Source organism: Oryx dammah, unplaced genomic scaffold (genome assembly GCF_014754425.2).
Source record: "Oryx dammah isolate SB20612 unplaced genomic scaffold, SCBI_Odam_1.1 HiC_scaffold_471, whole genome shotgun sequence".
Taxonomy (NCBI): domain Eukaryota; kingdom Metazoa; phylum Chordata; class Mammalia; order Artiodactyla; family Bovidae; genus Oryx; species Oryx dammah.
The window spans coordinates 58-11,122 of NW_024070632.1; the positions used below are offsets into that span (position 1 = coordinate 58).

Consider the following 11,065-nt stretch of genomic DNA (forward strand, 5'->3'; position numbering starts at 1 on the left):
AAATATAAGGAAATCCGTACACACCAGAGGAAAATAACTGCCTCAAATTACATATATAAAATCAGCAAAATTCCATATTTTGTGTACTAAAATCAATGGTCTGATGTTCATAAGTGAAATACACAAAATTCCAGATTTCATGTGGAAAATTCAGCACCCAGTTTTTCATATGTGAAATACATAGAATTCCAAACTTCATGTAGGAAAATAACGTGCATATTTTTTATATAAAGAATTTCATTTTAGTTTTGGAAGGTTTGTGGTGAGATTTTCACAGGTGAAATATAGAGAATTCCATATTTCATTCAAGAAATCTTAATCTGTGTATTCTTACATGAAATAGAGTTCCATGCTTCAAAAGAACACATTTGGGTACATGTCAAAATGTGACACAAATTCTCTGTGTAGAGAGAGATTTACAGATGAAACATCTCTAAATACAGAGATGCTAAGAAGAGTGTCCCACTAAGAGCCATGGCTCACCAGTCCCAGAGGAATTGAAGTCTGCCCATCTATTGCGCAGAGGCCCTTTCAAAGTAGTTCTGTTCTCATCCAGCCTCCAGGTGAGAACACACCCCAGCCTACCCCATCAGCCCAGGCCTGTGGGACTGGGAAGGGTGAGAGGATCAACCTAAGACACCCTTTTAAGGAGTGATGTTTCAAACTGGCAAACTCTCAATGTAGCAGCTGCTTATGCCACAGAGCCATCAGTCTCCCAAACCTTAGAGAAAATGGCAAGCTGTGTTCATACGGCTGGCCATGTCGCAGAAAGAATGCTCCTTCACTTGAGGACAGAAAACCCTTTGTAGCCGGGTGTCTTGGGGCATGTGTAGCCCCTCTTCTGTGCCTAGGAATCTGGCCCACTCTGCCTCTGCTCCTTCGCATCCCTTGTGACTGCCCCCAGGTGCCTTTGGCCTGTCTCTCCTGACACGTTTACACTTACATGCCTGTTTACATGTACAGCTTGCTCTGTGAGTGAGATCCCTGGGCTTTTCTCCAGGGCATCAGTGTTTCTGCTGCCCCAAGATCTTTGTACCTTACACAAGCTCTTTCATATTTTCAGTGTCCATTCTTCCATCCTCCGGCCAGCTCAATTCAGAGAGTTCACACACTCATTTTGGCCAGCGCACGCACGCACGCGCGCGCACATACACACACACATAAGAATTCTGAAAAGAAACTTGCAGACACGTGGAATGATTGGTTTACTTATCTGTAAAATGGACTTTGGGAAGCACCACTCTCTTTTTGGACCCGGTTAATTTTTCACTCGCTAGTTGATCAAGTCAGTGTCCTCTTCTACTTCTATGATATATTCTGGAAGGTGAATGGGATTTGCTCATGATGGGGACTGACATGCAAGGAGGTGGCAGGGTTGGAAGTCCTCCCTGTGGACAGTTGAGTGACCTGTGCCTGTGTTCTCTACTCCCGTTGCCTTGGACTGGTTCACAGTGCCAATCAGGTTGGTGTGATTCCATTCCCTGTGCTTTCCTTCCGGAAACGACACAGCAATAGCAAGGGGCTTTGAACTTGAAATTGATCATGCATGCCTTTTCCCTGGGACAAGAATTCCTTAACAACTTTCTCTTTACAGAAAGGAAGGCCCCAATTCCTCTCACACGGGTGATGATTTACTGACAATCATGAAGAAATTCTGCACGGGTAATGTCAGTTTAATGATCAAAGCAAGAATACATGGATAGGGGTAAAAGTTAATGTATTTCAGTCCTGCAGCAGTGTTTTTAGAATTACTTAACAAGTCAACCCCAAATCTTTCCTGACAGATAAAGTTTCCTGACAGATGCATTCCTGCAACACCTTTGCCCTCTGTGATCCTAATTAATATCCTCATTTCAATGAGTGATATTCTTGCCCATCAGGCATTACTCTAAGTATATGGGTATTCTTGTTTCCACATGTGGGTCACTGTTAACTATTCCTGTGATAAAGCATTTCTTGATGTGTGTAAATATCCTGGAAGTCTTTTAAAAAGTCACAATTCAAGATATTGGAAGCATTTGATCCAGGAATGAAAGAATAGGTCAAATTCACATGTAGTCTAAGATACACAAACTTAAAAAAAGGAGTAAATACAAGCAATACAATGCATGTATGTTGAATAGGAACGTGCAAGACAGATATGGCAGCAGAGCTGTGCATAATGGCACAAGCATGGGTGCAACATGAAAGAAGACAGGAGGCACAGGCAGACTCACAGGAAGAAATATCTACTCACAATCATGGGCAAACACAATGGACACACCCAGTCTTCATTCTAAACATAGGAAAACATGAACACATCCAGGGCACAGGAAGCAAATGCAGCTCAAGATGATTGAGCTAGAAAGCTCATGAATTCATCACTAATCCGCCAAGTCTCACACACATTGATATTCGGTGGAAAAAAACCTTACACAACACATCCAAATGTGCAGTCAAATCTAATACCACCTAGACTTTAGGGCCCAAGTGAAAGCCCTAAAAAGCCTGGGACACAAGTCATGGCAAATTTCCAGAGAATGACCATCCAGTCAACCATCCACAGTTCAGGTTTACTAACCGATCCATGACTATCTTTGCACTTCACTGCAGGACAGGTTAGAGCTAAAGCCACCCCTGGTCCTGAAGCACTGGTACGAAATATTAGGCGTTGGGGGACACTGTCCTAAACTTTTCTTGTCTTTATCTTCTTTGCAATGCTTAAAACTTCTGAATGTGAATAAATGCCATGCAGTCCCTAGAATGACCCAGTCTAAGGTCCCAAAATCCATGCCCCAATATGCTATCTCACACCTGCTGTAGAGTTATTACACCGTAGATTCTGCTTTGTTTTGTTTTGAACTAGTGCCAAGAAAGACAGAGCCCCAAGGATTCTTTGAATTTTACAGATTAAGAAAGTAAGAAGACATGGTTCCAGTGTCTCTTGGGCTGCTTGTTCAGAAATCACCCAGAGAAGGCCAAGCCTTGCCTTCTAGAGCTGTAGATGCATCTCTGTAGGAGCAAAGCTGGGATGTAGATATTCAAATGGAAAAGCTCACCCTGAGCAGATCTCATTCAGGGCATCTTGAAGGGGACATCCATAAACCTGTGAACTTTGACATTCAACATTTACCCTTTGCCCTCAAAAGAGATGCTGCTTCAGGGAGAAAAGTTGTAGAGTGAGAACCTCATGTGGGACAGAACTTCATGTGGGACATCACCTTGAAGCATGCCCATGTTGGAGCCATTCTATCTGGGATGAGAGGGCAACACTTGGGGTATAGACGTTGAACTCTCCCTACCCCATTTGTGCCAGTCTGTCCTTTGCCCAATCCAGAGGTGGACACAATTCTGGAAAGCAGTCATCTACTTCAGAAGGACCACCCTAAGTGCTGACCAGTCCCTCAGTGAGCTCCATGTGCTCCAGGTGTTCCCACTGGCCCTTAAACAGAGTAGCGACAAAGCCCTAGATGAAGGACAAGTCCGTTGTGGTTGAAAACATTCTGTGCTGAGCCATTCAGCAAGGAAGAGAAACTGTCACTGGAGGGCTCATGAGAAAAATGTTATTTCTACACCTTTGCCAGACAGACAGCCTTGGGCAAAGAGCTTAAGCCTTCCTTGAAAAAGGAATATTTACCACTGAGCCATAGCAGCAGCAGCAGCATGGGACACAGAACACATGGCTGGGTAGGTTGGCCCTAATATCTTCATTCCCCTCACTTCTGCCTCTGCACACTTTGTACCTAAACTGAGTTCCTGGAAAAAACAACAGAGTTCACATGACCTCAAACATCTATGATGGGATTTGTTTTCCTTTATCTGATTCCTTGCAATTTATCTTTTCCCCTGGTCACTTTTACCAGAAACTCATATCCTCACTGCCTTCCCACCCCTCACTTTCTCCCTAGGCCACAGCCTCCCTCCATATACCTTATACCTGATCCCCTAAGATGTTACTTGGAACCCTACCTCTGGGAAGTGGACTCTCAGCAAAGCTGACCATGCACTCATACACACGCTCATACACATATGGCCTTCTAGATTCATAGTGAGTTGAATGTTAAGGCCTTTTCCTTGTTCTGTACTCTTAAAATGTCTGATGATATGCGACAGAGAAGATACCTGGGGCACCACCTTCCAACAAAATTGTGTTCCACTGTTTCAATCTCTGGTCCTTGTTCACCAGACCCTCTCCATGAACATCCACATTTCTCTTGTAAAACTTCCAGACACACAGTTAATAGGCCCCTCATCTTCTTTCTCCATCCTCCCCAACCCCCACCCCACAGGAAGAACTGTGTCCCCTGACACAACCCCAACATATGACTTAACCCTTCTACAAATCTCCATGGACTGTTAATTTACACACAGTAAACTAAGAATCCTACATGTAGCTGAAGTGTTTCTCCTGAAAACCTGCCTGAACAATACGCAGACACATGCAGTAGATGTTTTTTACTCATCCTTCACAATAATTTCAGGTTTATTTGTGTCTCCCGTTCAATCCATTTCAGTACCAGACCACTCTTCATTAATTTCCTGTCCAAGAGAACTATGCTGGCCATTGATCACATGAAGCAGCTTCTTCGGTTTTCTATTTTAGGTAAACGGGGGCACTCCATCGTAAGTTTCTCAAAATCTGGGGGCAGGGGGTTCCTTTCAAAACAGAGAGAGACACAGATATGTAAACCTACCCTCTCTAAAAACACTAAAGACACATTGAATCTTTCATGTCAATTCCCAGAGGAGAGTGTCTGTGAACTTTTACATTTCCTCTAAGAACATAGTAAAAAAACACGCATCCTAGGCTTCACCATAGAACTATTTACAATAACTAGCACATGGATGCAACCTATATGTCCATCAGTAGATGAAGGGATAAGGAAGTTGGAGTACAGATACACAATGGTATGTTACTCAGCTCTAAAAAGGAACATATCTAGGTCATTTCTAATGAGATGAAATGTTGTGGAGCCTATTATACTGAGTGTAGTAAGTCAGAAAGAGAAAAACAAACACTGAATGTTAACACAAATATATGGAGTTGAGGACGTTGTAGGTGGTACTGAACATCCAACATGCAGGGCAGCAAATAGACACAGACATATAAAGAACAGACTTTGGACTCAGTGGGAGATGGTGATGGTGGGTTAATATGAGAAAATAGCCCTAAAACATTTACATTAGCTTATGTAAAATAAATGACCAGTGTGAGTTTGATGCATGAAATAAGGCAACCAGAGTCATGCTGTGGGACAACACAGAAAGACAGGTAGGGCAGGTCGGTGGGTGCTGGGTTCAGCATTTGGGGGGACACATGTTGGCCAATGTAGAGCAAAACCTGTCACAGTATTGTAAAGTAATTATCCTCCAGTTAAAATAAATAAAAGACTGTTCTCCATAATCCTGCACAGTGGTCAGTATTCTCAGAATGAGGATACGAGGTGAAAAAGGTGCAAAAGAAAATTAAAACACAAACCAAGTGTGACGATCAAAATGGAATCAAATGATGGGTCAGTGGGGGGACCGCCTTGCACAAAGGAGACTCACAGGCTTTTTGGAAAGGGGACTTCATGAGGAATAGTAGGTGGGTCCCAATTTAAGAGGAGCCTGAGGGTGGACTTGTTGGCCATGGAATGACAGTTCATAGATGTGCAGCTGACTTAAATTGGAGTGACTTTGGCCTGGACAGGCCACTTCATCTGCCTCAAGCTTCTCTAGTTAGAACTTGTTCTTCACTACAGTTCTGTACCCTTGCTATCTCTTGCTGATTCCCACATGCCCTGGTGTCACTCTGTATTCCATGGAGTCTCACTTTCTCCACAAGTGAAATAAATGACCCAAGTTCCTGGACAGTACATATGCCAGTGCTCAGACTCTGGGCGCCTCACCTCTTGTCCTCCCGGTACCTCTCGTGGTGGAGCTTTCCTCTTCACATAGTACTGCAAAGGATTGGGCCACAGATCCTTTATGATGATCTGCCAGGGAAATGAGCAAGGTCAGCACAGGGCTGGCCAGACCAAGAGCCCTCCCATGTACCACCACCAACTCCAACATATATCACCAGTTCTGGCCCAGTGGCTACATGGGACCCCACCTCAGCAATCCGGTCAGATCCTGAGAAGTTGTGGTCAAAGAACCAGTTGAAGAAGTTAATGCTGCTGTCATGGTGCCTGCGGCTGTATGCCTTACGTTCAAACCCCTGGTACCACTGAATTGGAGTCGAACAAGATGCTTGGTATTCTGCAGGAAAACGCATATGGGAGAAAGATCTAAATCACTTTCCAATTCAACCTACACTTTTCTGCCCCCACCTCCCAAATCCAGGGAACTGCTTCTTACCAGTGACATTAATCAGATACTCCTTAACAATCACTTCATTCTGGAAATACCTATTCCTCCAAAAGGACAATGTGATCTTGCAGTGATGAGTAGGATGCCTGTATTCCTCCACCTGCCAGGACAAAGGGTGGGGAGCTGGGGAGTGGGGTAGGTGTGCAACCTCTTTACAGAAGAGCTGTCCTTCCATGTTTTAGGGATAAACCATGTCCCCGCCCATTCACCTCCCCTCCACAATCATCAGTGTCCCCTGCCTGACCTTCAAATTGGTCATGAAGTGAAGCATGTCTTCATTTTGGTTGCTCATCAAAATTGACATTTGGGACATTTGGGGGTGGTTCATAAACTGCTTTAAGTCAAGGAGCCTCCAGATACTAGAGGGAAAAGTGCTGGAAAAACAAAGCTAGCCAAAAGAGTAGAATGGCATTGTTTGACTTCAACTTGCTACTAGTTAACTCGTCACATTTCTGTTGACAAAAACTGTACGAATGCTGAATAAGGTCCAAGGCTGTGCCTATGCATGCACTACCAGGAGGTTCTGTTCCTAAGAGCATAAGCTTCATTGCAGCCCCTTGAAAGTTAGCTTACTTGTGGAAAACAAGCACTCCTAGCTAGAACCAGTATGACCATTTACTGATCACAACCTCACCCCCAATTTCACTCAGCTTTTTAGAGAAGAACTGGATTCCAGACAAGCCTTTTCTCTGAAGAGCCCCTGGTGCTAATGACAATTCTGATTGAGACCTCTGCAAACAAAGCCCAAGTATCAGTTTGTGCTAACCACAATGCAAGGACATCACACCTACTTTCAGGAACAGATACGCAGGACGGTAACCAATACCCATCATCCAAAAAAGTAAATTTTGTACCAGTACTGCCAGATCTGTAAACTGCTCCTGCAATAGCCCAAGTTTAAAAAAAAAAAAATTCACAAGCACCACACCAAGGGATACAACTTCGACCCAGAAGCCAGGGATTCCCTGGATGATGGCGCTTCTGTGTTCTAGATGCACCCTCTGCCTCTGACAGTTCCTATGTTTCAGGCGAGCATGCACCCTTTCTGCTTTCTTATTCACGGGATCCAACTCCAGCTGCAGGGCCACCAACGCCTCCAGTGCAGGCCGGTCACTCGGAGCTCCGGGCCTTGGATGTTCCTGGCCTTGCTCCTCTGAGGACACCTGCTCCTGCTCCTGGTATACCACCACCTCCACGTCCTCCACAATGTCTAACACCAGCGAATCCTGTCTAACTCCTGCCCGATTCCCGCCACGTCTCCCTCCTCCAGGGCCACACCTTCCTCCACTGCCTCCCTCCAGAAAAGGGCGGCCTCCTCACCTGTGCACCACCTGGAGCCTGCATCACCTCTGCCACACCCACCAGACTGGTAGGCCCCAGGGCCCCTCCCTCGTGAAGACCCGGGCTCACAGCTAAGATGCAGGATCCTGGGGTGCTGCCGCCTTCTGCTGGCCCCGTCTCACTCCCATGCTATTCTCGCCTTTGCCCCGAGCTGCAAACAAGCTGGACACTAGAGCACAGCAGACAGCCTGCTCAGTCTGCCCACCGGCCGCAGTATAAGTGGTACTCCAATGGCTTACTTGCCCACAGCCAACGAACAGGGAAAAGGAGAGACGCATGTGCAGAACCCTGTGCCACCACGCACGTCTAATATGGCGGCGGGAAGGGGTTGAACTCTCCACGCTGACCTCCAGACCTCATCACAGAACCAATCAAATGGAGTCTAAAGGCGTTAGCTCCTGGAACACGCCCCTTGGAATTCTGGGCCTTCGGGCAGCAGGTGAAGAGCCGCCAAACCTGGCCCAGTGCAAAGTGGGCGTGTCCTCGCAAGCCATTTGCCTGACTAACAATGTAGCTGTGCCTGAGGAGCGACTGGGAGAGCCAGGCCACCTTCCGGTGCAATCATCCTCAAGCTTGAAATTGCCCCTGGGGCAGCGGGCGACTCCCGAGTGCTCAGGGATCCACACAGGTGAGACAGGTTTCCTGGGTACCTCAGGTTCAGAGTTGCTCACTTCCGATCCAAACTGCAAGCCACGGGTTGTGGGTGGGGAGACTAGGAGGGAAGGGGCCAGGGTTGGGGGGTTGGGAAGGGAGTGCACGGTGGAGTGGGTGGGGGAAGGTGGGCGGGTTGGGGGAGGGCTTACAAACGACCTCACCGATGTGCACGTGCTGCAGAGTCATCCCTAAACTTGTGCCTTAGGCTTGAGCAGTGTCAAGAATGCAGCCATCCTCTGAGGAAGAAGCAGAACACTTTCCTCGGCTAGCTGTTTGAGCCCCACAGTGCAGCTCCTAGCGAACCCCTCCTGGAGCCTGTGGCCTACAGTCTGTCAGCTCTTGGCATTTCCCCCCGGCCTGCGGCTTAGAGCAGGCACCTGGGTAGTTAAGGATGTGCGCCTGCGGATGCACTTCCCAGAGGAAGAGAGCTATTCTTGTGTTTCAAGTGGCCCAAAGTGCTCCTCCTGACCACTAGTTATTCCTACCTCGCGGCCCCATAGCTAAGGTGGGCACACTCAGGTTAAGTGCCTGGACAGTTTCCACTGCTCACATTCTGTCTCCTAGGATGTCTGGTGTTTCACACTGAGCACCTACCTTAGGCCTGACACACTCACAGACCCACACACACAAACAGGTGACACAAGTACACACATGTACACACACACGTGCAACAGAGACACAAATGCAAGCAGGTGTTTCATAGACTGAAGAACCAGTGGTTTGCATGAAATGCGTAATTTCTTTATTTCTCACAGGAAAATGTTCATTCTGATCTTCAGATATGAAATATAGAGAAGTCCAACTTTCATGAAGGAGAATAATGCCTAGATTTTGATACAGGAAATATAGAGAACTCCATATTTCATGGTGGACAGTTCTTGTTTTATACATTAGAAATACAAAGGATTAAGTATTTCACAAAGAAATGGTGGTGCCCAGAATTTCATGTATGAAATAGAGATAATTTCAATTCCATATTGGCTACCCAGATTTTAATTACACACTTCATGTCAGTAAAATTTCATTGAGATTCATATAGGAAATGTATACAGTTTCAGAATCTAAGAATGGAAGTGTATGCTCAACTTTTCATATCTAAAATATATAGAATTCCCCATTCATGTAGGAAAACATGTGCACAGATATACATCTGTGAAACAGACAAGATTCCACATAGATGAAGAAAATTATACAAGTAGATGTTCAAGTGTGAAATACAAATTTCCTAGGTAGAAACATCTCCACCCATTTTCTCACATGTGAAATAGAGAAAATTACATATTTTATGTAGAAAAATCATCGTCCACATTTTCATCTGCACGAAGCAGGGCATGCAAAGCAAGTGGTTTGGAACAACCCAGAAGTATAGCGTAGGAAGGATGTGGGAGCGGCTCCAGGATGGATGGGACCCCTGTGCACTTATGGCTTATTAATGTTGATGCATGACAGAAACCATCACAATATTGTATTGTAATTAACCCCCAGTTAAATATTAAAAACTACTATGTTTTGAGAAAAGTAAAAGAAGAAAGGGACTCGACTGCTCTATGGTGGCATAAATGGGAAGGAAATCCAAAATTGATGGGATGTATATATGGGTGTGAGAGTTGGACTGTGAAGAAGGCTGAGCACTGAAGAACTGATGATTTTGAACTGTGGTGCTGGAGAAGACTCTTGAGAGTCCCTTGGACTGCAAGGAGATCCAACTGGTCCATTCTAAAGGAGATCAGCCCTGGGATTTCTTTGGAAGGAATGATGCTAAAGCTGAAACTCCAGTACTTTGGCCACCTCATGCGAAGAATTGACTCATTGGAAAAGACTCTGGTGCTGGGAGGGATTGGGGGCAGGAGGAGAAGGGGACAACAGAGGATGAGATGGCTGGATGGCATCCCTGACTCGATGGATGCAAGTCTGAGTCAACTCTGGGAGTTGGTGATGGACAGGGAGGCCTGGTGTGCTGCGATTCACGGGGTCACAAAGAATCAGACACGACTGAGCGTCTGAACTGAACTGAACTGAACTGATGTACACCTAAAATTGATTCAGTGTGACATAAGTACAGGAGAAACTAAAGCAACACTGTTATGCAACTGTAGTCCAAATATGATTGTTGGAAATACATTACATGTCAACTACAATTCCAGCAGTGAATAAATTAATGGTAGCCCCGTTTGCAGTATATGTCCTTGAGGACATTATGCTAAGTTAAATACTTCAGTTAGAGGCAGACAAAAGCCTTTACATCACATGACATTGTAAAGTTCATATCGCTGTGTTATAGAAACAGAGTAGAATGTGGTCATCAGGCTAGTGGAAATGGCCCATGACGGCCCAAGTTTCCAACTTTTATTCACAGGTTCAATAAGCTCACCAAGAAAGATAGTGTAATAGAGGCAGGATGGAAAGCAGAACGCCACCAACAGAAAGCCTCTCAGCAGAATGTACTGAAAGATATATTACAGCCTTCCCACAGGGCCCTCCATGCCCTTGGGCCTTGGGCTGAGTAATGAACTGTGGAGCTTGGACAAACTTGAAGACAGGCTGTGTCCTGCAGAGTCCTGGAGTCCTTGATGGATCCACTCATTGGCCTGGCCCATGTTTCAAAGCAGTGGCCAATATGTCCCATCCCCACCTCTGTGTCTGAATGGTTGTGGCACTCTCCATGGGTTACAGTGTACAGGACCCAGCTCCCCACTTGGGTAGACTGAGGAGGCTGAGGGTCAGCTGCATGCTGGGT

At 45.7% G+C, this 11,065-nt stretch overlaps 1 pseudogene; it reads right to left on the minus strand.

The window, feature by feature from the left end:
- Window positions 1-5,870: 5,870 nt before the first annotated feature.
- On the minus strand, window positions 5,871-7,952 carry LOC120859289 (annotated as a pseudogene).
- Between the last annotated feature and the right edge of the window lie 3,113 nt (window positions 7,953-11,065).